This window comes from Apodemus sylvaticus, chromosome 2 (genome assembly GCF_947179515.1).
Source record: "Apodemus sylvaticus chromosome 2, mApoSyl1.1, whole genome shotgun sequence".
NCBI lineage: Eukaryota > Metazoa > Chordata > Mammalia > Rodentia > Muridae > Apodemus > Apodemus sylvaticus.
In genome coordinates this window covers 73,419,771-73,428,379 of record NC_067473.1, presented here as the reverse complement: position 1 = coordinate 73,428,379, position 8,609 = coordinate 73,419,771, and the positions used below count along the sequence as shown (strand labels likewise).

The 8,609-nt window shown below is 44.0% G+C and overlaps 1 pseudogene; it reads left to right on the top strand.

The window, feature by feature from the left end:
- Positions 1-5,301: 5,301 nt before the first annotated feature.
- On the top strand, positions 5,302-7,844 carry LOC127677916 (retinol dehydrogenase 11-like; annotated as a pseudogene).
- Positions 7,845-8,609: the final 765 nt, after the last annotated feature.

Here is an 8,609-nt window from a genome sequence, read left to right as displayed (position 1 = left end):
GGGTCTGTAGTCTGGGATATGGTACCATGACAAACAATGATTGTGTTTGGGGAAGGGAAAGGATTTTGTTACGTTTTGTTTTTTCGAGCCAGGGTTTCTCAGGGTAACCAGCCCTGGCTGTCTTGGACTTGTTTTAGACCAGGCTGGCCTCGAACTCACAGAGATCCCCCAGCCTCTGCATCCTGAGTGCTGGCATTGTTGTCGAGTTGTTTTGAAATGATAGTGCTGTAGGGATCAGTAACAAAGGTGGTGTTAGTCCAACTCTGAGCAGGCACTTGCTGGGTGGGCATCCTTGTGGAAGGGCTTTTTCCTTACAAGGTTGCTATGGCATTTTTGCAAAGGTTGTGGTCTTGGCAGTCTTTGGTGGTCATTCTTGTTATCAGCAAATATGTGTGAGGAAACCCCCACCTTTACCACCAGGGCTTCTTGACATTTTTGTCAGCGGTTGACATAGTGATTCCATCCGTTTGGCATAAATAGCTCTAGTTTGATCTCAATAATTTCATGTGAGCTCAAAGCATGGAATAGGAATGGAATATGTTAAAAAAAAAAAACCTCAGTAATTCCAATTGGTTGTTCAGTACATTGTTATTCAGAGGGCTTAAGATTCTACATATTTGGCATTTGGTCACCTGGCTATTGAATGAATTGGCTTTGAATGGACTAACCAGTTATCTTGCTCAAATGAAACAGCTAGTTTCTGTGAGCGATAAACTGTGTGAATCCTCTCTCTTCCTGCCAGTGTCCCACCTCCAATCTCCTGCCTCAGCTCCTTGGCCATAGGCTTTTTTTTATTGACAGGTGATGCTTATAAGAGATTTTCCTTACAGTCGTATTTTCCCAGAGAATTGTTCATTTTAATTCTAGGCAGTAACACTCTTTCTAACAATACATTTTGTCTGTGATCTCTGTTGTCTGATGTCGGGATTGCTGGCTGAGGTGGTTGAATGAGGATGGCCCCAGTGGGCTCAGATATTTGAATATTTGGTCCCAGTTGGTGGGATTGTTTAGAAAGGACTAGGGGATGTTACGTTGTTGGAGGAAGTCTGTCACTGGGAGTTGGCTTTGAGGTTTTAAAAGACTCCCATCCCTAGTACGTCTCTCTGCTTCAGGGTTGTGGATCAATACTGAGGTCTCAGCTGTTTCTTTACTCTGCCATCATGGACTCTCACCAGGTGCAATGTCTCCTGCTATAAATTACTTTGGCCGTACTGCTTCATTACATTCTTTTTTTTCATTCTGTGGATGCCCCGGTTAGGTAAAGTGTCTTAGGCCATGGAAGGGTTTAGTGCAGAGTTCGACCCCCGGAACCTACATGACAAAGCTGGGCATGCTAGCACATACTATAATGTATATATATATGTATATGTATAATGTATGTAATGTATATGTATAATGTATGTATGATGTATGTAATGTATATGTATAATGTATGTATAATGTATATAATGGGCGACAGGGACAGGCAGATCCCCTGGGCTCACTGATCAGCCAGCCCAGCCTGCTTGCTGAGTTCCATGCCAGTAGAAATCCTGTAACAACAACAACAACAACAACGAAAACGTGAACGACTCCTGAAGAAAAAGGTATCTGAGGTTGTCCTAACCCTTCACATCCATAATATGATATATCCTTGCCCAAAATAGATGCACACACTTTAAAGGGAAAAGAAAACTTTCAATTTCAATTTGATAAGTGAAATAAAAGCTTGGGTTGGAGGCCCTTGCAGTTCTGGGCCTGTAATGTTCAGTGTCACAGTTCTAAATCACCCCCAGTTGTCTCTGAGATTTTAGGAGGCTCAGTATCCTGAGACTTAGGATTAGAGAATAGGATGGATTTTCAGTACTCAGCCTTAGTAATCAAAACAATAACAATAATAGTAGAACAGTTTGGGATACCTGGATTTGAAATAATAATAATAATCACGTTTTTAAAGTTAAAACCCACAGTTACTGTCACATTTGTTTTGGTAAAACATAACAGTTATTTCAGACACAGTACAACAATTAATTGTGTCTTGTATCCTTTCCCTTTATTTTAGCTTATGTTTGGCTTGTATAACATTATTTTGGCTAATACATCTGGGCCACGATCAGGATCTTGGAAATGCCAAATGTGCTTCCAAGGCAGATATGGCTGTTGGGGCATAGAGAGCTGGAAAGTGTCTGAGCCCGAAATGGAGCCAGGACAAGTCCCCCCAGTGTGATTGTATATGTAGAACTTTAAAAAAGACATCAGAGGTGCGCTGATTAGGATGAGTCACTGTTCCAGCAATGTTGCTGGATTCAAAGTTGAAATCATTTTATCAATGATTATATTTCAGTATACCAGCAAGAAACTGGAAAAAGGCAGGAAATTCCATTTAGAATAACATAAAATGTGAACCTTCTGTATGAGTTAATGTCCTTATTGTTATGAAAAATACCTGGCAAATCCACCTGCTGGAAGGATTTATTTTGTCCTGCAGTTTTAAGAGGAATGTCTTTAAGAGTCAGGAAGGCTTGGTGGCAGAGGCCTAAATGGCTGGTCACATGACCTCCATCAGGAGGAAGCACAAGGAGAGGGCGCTGCTTTTCTGTTCCCTGCCTCCTTTTCACTTAGTCCAGGACCTACCTATGCAGGCTGGGTCTTCCTTCCCCAGTTTCAACGTTTCTGGAATCACTTTCATGAATATTCAGTAATCTGTTTCCATGGTGATTTTAAATCTAGTCAAATTGATAAGATTAACTGTCATTCCTCCTAATCACAGATGAGCAAAAAATTACACAAAAATGTCTGCAACTACAAAAGTCTCTGGGAAGAAACTGATGAACTGAAATATTGAGAAGACAGATGACTTGTGGGTTGGAAACCTAGTTTTAAGAAATATGCAGATTCTCCCTGCATTTGTTTAAACCACATATGCAAGTTAGTAAGAAATACTGGAATTATGTTTGTATGTGTTTAGTTGAACAAATAATTCTTAAAGGATATAAGTACACTAGCCAAAAACATTTAGGACTTGGATGAAATATAGAAGGATGTGTTGAATGAGACTTCAAAACTCATCCAAGAGAAAGAAAGGGACCGTGGGCCTTTGCAAAGATGGGCAGAAATTCAAAGGCTCAGGCTAGTCCCATTAGGAAGAATCCTCGCGGTATGGTTTGAGGCTGAAATGCCTCCATAATTAATTAATTAATGTGTTGGAGACTTGGCCCCTCCCCTCCCCAAGCTGGTGGATCTGTTGGGAGGCAGTAGAAACTTTATGATGTGGGGGCTAGCTGGAGGGGTGTAAGTAACTGCAGTGTTTTTGTAAATATTTATTTTTAGTTTTAGAATTGTAACGTAATTAAAGCATTTCCCTTTCCCTTTCTCCTTCTGACACTACCTATGTACCTCCTTGCTATATCTCAAATTATGGCCTCTTTTTCTGTAGTTCACACACACACACACACACACACACACACACACACACTTCTAAATATACGCTGCCCAGTTTGTATATATGATTTTAGGGCTGGCCGTTTGGATAAACAATTAGTGTGCACTTCCCTGAGGAAGGCTATTTCTCCTGCTCACATCATTCCTTAGTTGCTCATGATTCTTTGTGTGGGGTTGGGGCTCTGTGAGCTTCCCCTTCCATGCTACGTGGTGTTGTCCTTGTTCAGGTTGTGCTTAGGCAGCCTCGGTGATGAGACTTCATGGATGTGTCACATCAAACATCCTGCAATCTCACCCTAGCCCCCCTTCTTCTGCAATGATCCCTGAACCTTAGGTACAAGAATTGTACTGTAGAGATATCAACTGGGACTGGGTAACACACCATCTATTGTTCTTGGCATTTTGATCAGTTGTGATTTTCGGTAATGGTCTATATCTGTTGCAAATAGAAGTTTTCTTGATGAGGAATGAGAGCTACACTTACTTGTGGGTATGAGGGTAAATATTTAGACTGTGGTTAGATTGTCATAGTTTGGTAAAGTGGCATTTATAGCTTTTCCTACAAGATCCATGATTCCTCTAGCCCCAGGTAGTTGGCTAGGTTTCTAGTAACATGCATGATTTCCTTTTTGTCAAGCAGGCCTTCCGTCCAGCTAGAAAGCTGTTGGTTACTGCCACTATTGCTCCTGTAGAGTTATTGTGCCATTCTGGTTGATGTCATGGCTCATAGATGCCATTGATTGCTTCTGTCCCCTGGAAGCTTGTAAGGTGCCTTCTGGTTACCAACCGTGAAAGTTAGTCCTCAGGAAGGGAGCACTCAGGACAGATCTGCTCAGGTCTTCTGGCTCCTGTATGTAAAATGCATGGTGTCTTTGGCAATAGGGACATGCGTTTCACCTCTTGGGAGGAAACCAAGGGCTACAGCAATTGCCTACAATGTTTCGGGAGTCATTTTGACAACTCTGACCACCAGTTCAAAACTGGGGAAAGATGGGTGCTTCCGAATGGGATTTTGTGCCTGCCTCTTTCATTACCCTCTTTGCTTCCTGGCTGCCACATCCTGAGCAGCTTTTATCTACCATTGCCTTCCTCGTGGAGTTCGTGCCTTGTTGTGTGCCTAGAACAGTGGAACCTATCGCCCTTGGAGAGCCTTAAAGGAGATAAGTAGACATATGGCTTTTCTCTTCAGTTGTTTCTCTCAGGTATTTCTCACTGCGACAAAAAATTGATATAGACGGTGGTTGATGACAAACCATGCAGAGCACTAAAGCAAGCTGAGGAAGATAAAGCTGTCTAACAAAGGGCGCTGGCAACTGGGCCCAGGTAGAAAGAAAAGAAGCTTGTTGAATCCTGACCTCTGCCTCACAATACTTACTAAAGACAGTTTGGGAACACAGTGACTGGCAGTCAACCCAATAAGGTTTAGGGGGTAATACAGGGAATTATAAAAAGATATCCTTAAACTGAACAAAGACCACACATTACCATAAAGAAAAAGGCCAGTTTAGGCATCAGCCTTAAAGTGACTTTGCATCATGAGTACACATCATTAGCAAAAAAAATCCGGTGTTCTCATGATCGGGGCTGGGAGATGGCTCAGGTCAGGAACACTGGCTGCTTTCCTAGAGGACCTGGGTTCAATCCCAGCACCTATACGGCAGTTCGCTATCTGTAACTCTAGTTTCATGGGGTCTGATGCCCTCTTCTAGCCTCAGAGGACACCATACACACACAGTGCACATATACACACACAGAAAAAACACTCATACACATAAAATAAAATAATATAAATCTTTAAAGTGATTCTTTTATTCCAAAAATATCCAGGAGCCTGTGGCATTGTGCAGGTTTCATCTTCCACTGTGCTTCGGTGGTGCTGAGATGGCTGGGTTCCTGCTACTGCTCTCTGTTCCCATCATCCTGTCCCTGGCCACGCCCAAAATCAGGGAAATGCTATCTAGTGGGGTATACACTCTAACGTCCAGCTTCCTGGGAAGGTAGCCATGGTTACCGGTGCTAAGCAAGGCATTGGGAAGGAGACAGCTAAAGACCTGGCCCAGAGAGGAGCCTGTCTGTATTTAGTTTGCTGGGATGTGCAAACGGGGGAAGTGGTGGCTAGTGAGATACAAAACGCCACAGGGGACAGTCAGGTCCTGGTATGGAAAGTGGACCTAGCTGATCCCAAGTCTGTTCAAGCCTTTGCCATATTTCCTTAGCTGAGGAAAAGCCTCTGCACCTTCTAGTCACCAATGTGGGCATGATGATGTGCCTGCCCCTACTCTAAGACTGCAGATGGCGTTGACATGCACAGAGCAATCAACCACCTGCGTTACTTCCTCTTGACACATTTGCTGCTTGGAACGCCGTGGGAACCAGCCCATCAAGGGTGGTCACCGTGTCTTTTTTTTTGGCACACCGTCTGGAAGGATCCATTTCCATAGCCTGCAGGGTGAAAAGTTCTACAGTGCAGGTCTTGCTCATGGCCCCAGGCAACAGACTCATCATGAAGGAGCTGGCCAGGAGGCTGAAAGACTCTAGAGTGACACAACATGTTCTGTCCACCCTGGCACAGTCCATTCTGAATTGATTTGGCACTCATCTTTTATGAGAGAGATTTGTCAGCTTTTCTTTTTCATCAAGACCCTTCAACAGAGCGCCCAGACACACCCGTACTGTAGTGTAAGAGAAGGTCTCAAGAGCCTAAGTGGCAGTCGTGCCAGTGATTGCCACTTGGCATGGGTCTCTAGCCAAGCTCGAAATGGGACAATAGCCGTGGCTGTGGGATGTGAGCTGTGCCTGCTGGGCCTCCCTGTGGATTGGCAAGTGATGGCTTGGACTCAAAAGAAGAGTGGAGGAGATGATGATTGTCCTTCAAAGTGGCCAAAACCTTCAACAAGAAGAGTGCAAAACTTCAAGCCTTGCCTGCTCGATGTCCAGTTAAATCCCCATACACTGCCAGGCTCCTCTAAGCCTCTTAAGTTTGTACTGACTTTATTTTGTTCCTGCTTCTGCCAGCGTTTCTAGAGGTATCGCTGACTAAGGCAGAGGACCTTCGTGTGACCTACACAGCTCCTATTTTCCTTTGGAAGCTCCTCCTACCCAGGAGCACGGAAGTCCTGTGAAGATTGGTGCCAGTGTGGATTAGAAGGAGCTCCTCCCAGTCAATGATTCTTTCTTTGAAGAACTCCATTGAAACCTCAGGAGTCCAGTGACCTAGCTCAAGAGCAGGTCATTGTGGGCCACTTAAGGAAAGTTTTCACTAAATTTGACAGTTTGAAGCCTTTGCTGCTGAAACACTTTTCTATTTCCAGACCACAGAAGAGCTTCCTTCTCTGAGAACTTTGTGACACTTGAAGGGCAGAAATAAACATAAAGTCAAACTATCATCTTCCTGCTGTTTCTCAGCCTAGTAAGGAGGTGATGAATGTAATGAGACGATAGATCATGGGGGTCAGTTACCTAAGTTATAGATGATCTAGAGGCTCTGACAGCCTTATCTCCATGGGCACTGCAGGAATGTGCTGCACAGATACACATGCAGGCACCCATACAAATAATTTTGTAAAATAAAAAATAAATTTTAAGATTGGAGGTGTGTGTTGTCCTGGAATGTGTGAGGCCATGGGTTTGATCCTAGCACTGCAAAAGAAAGTGGAGATAGCTTCAATTTATTAAAATTCTGTGCTTTGTTTGGGGAACTTTTATCAAAAGCAGTATAGACAAAGGGTGTCAGGAATTCCTCATGTTCCTGTCACTTGTTTGGAGGATGCTATTCTAAGGGAGTGTGCCTTTCTGTGGGCTGACAATTATATTTTAAGCTTGAATATGTGAGACTGATAGGACCACAATCTTTAACTTCTGATATTTTTAAATTAATAACTTTTATGGGCTTGTTCTGACCAATAGACTGTATTTTAAAATTAGTTTATGGTGCTTTGGAAAGTTTTTGACAATGCAGTGATTAATTGAACTAATATTTTCCTTAATTTATAGTCACCTGTCAATACAAATAAAGGTTCTTTCAACTGCAAAAAGAAAAAAGAAAAAGAAAAGAATACTACATATATGGGGCTGAACATATCAGTCAGCTGAAGGTGCCAGGGTTGGTTTTCTTTCTCCTGGGTTTCCATTTGTCCTTCCTTAAGAGCTCAGTTCTTCCTCCTTCCTGGGACGACACAGGCTGTCTCTTACTGACAGCTCCTATCTATGGGGCTGGAGGCTGTACCCTTCTCTCAGTGTTGCTGTGCTGGGCCCCAGGCTGTCTGCTGCTCAGCCCTCACCTCCTGGCTACAGACTGCATCTCCCCTCCCCCGCTCCCATGGAGGTCTTTGGACTCTCACAGCCTCACATATTCTTTCCACAGTGCTTGGCAGTGTGTCCTGCTGCTGATGGGAGAGAAGCAGAGAACTTCAATGGGCCTGTAGAACTCCATGCAGAGGGCAGCATCCCTCCATCTCTCAGGCTAGGCAAGCAGAGAGGCTCCTGGGTCACCTCAGGGGAAGGAGGCTGGGATTCCGAAGGAGAAGCCTGTGGGTAGAAAAAGAAACTTCCTTAAGAGGAAAAAGATAGGGTGGAGTAGAGGGGGGAGGAAAGGGAGGAAGGGAGGGGGAAAGAAGAGGGGTGGGAGAGGGAGAGGGAGAGAACAAGCCCTTGGTTGACTGAGGGGTGACATGGTAGTACTAAGGGAGCTTTTGTAGATGGGTAGGGCTTTGCCCACTGCCCAGCAGATCTGAGTTAAGTGCGGTTTGTTGCTGGTAGTGGGTCCTGGTCATGATCTATGTTGGTATCTGACCTTTCACACTCTGGGAGGTGCCAAATCTGCTCAGTCAGTCAACAGGTTCTCCAGCGCAGGAGTGAGGGTTAAAAAGAAAGAAGAGAGTTAGACAAAGCTATGGCATGACCCCCGCCAGTTCTGAGGCTGAGGCAGGTTTATTTCCTCCAATCCGCTTTTATACCATTTTAATTACATGCAGGTATTAAGGGGGGGTAGTACCATGAGGAATCAAGCAGGACACTAGTCAAGGAACAAGCATGGCAGTAAACACAAAGCCCTGTGATCGCTCGGTGATCTCTGTTTCTAAGATCAAGATGTCTGAGCCTACTTCTTTGTTCTACCCTAAAATCAGATTCTTCCATCCTTGTCCTTGGCCAATGTCAGGTACCTGCCTAAACTTACTTCTTTGTCATGC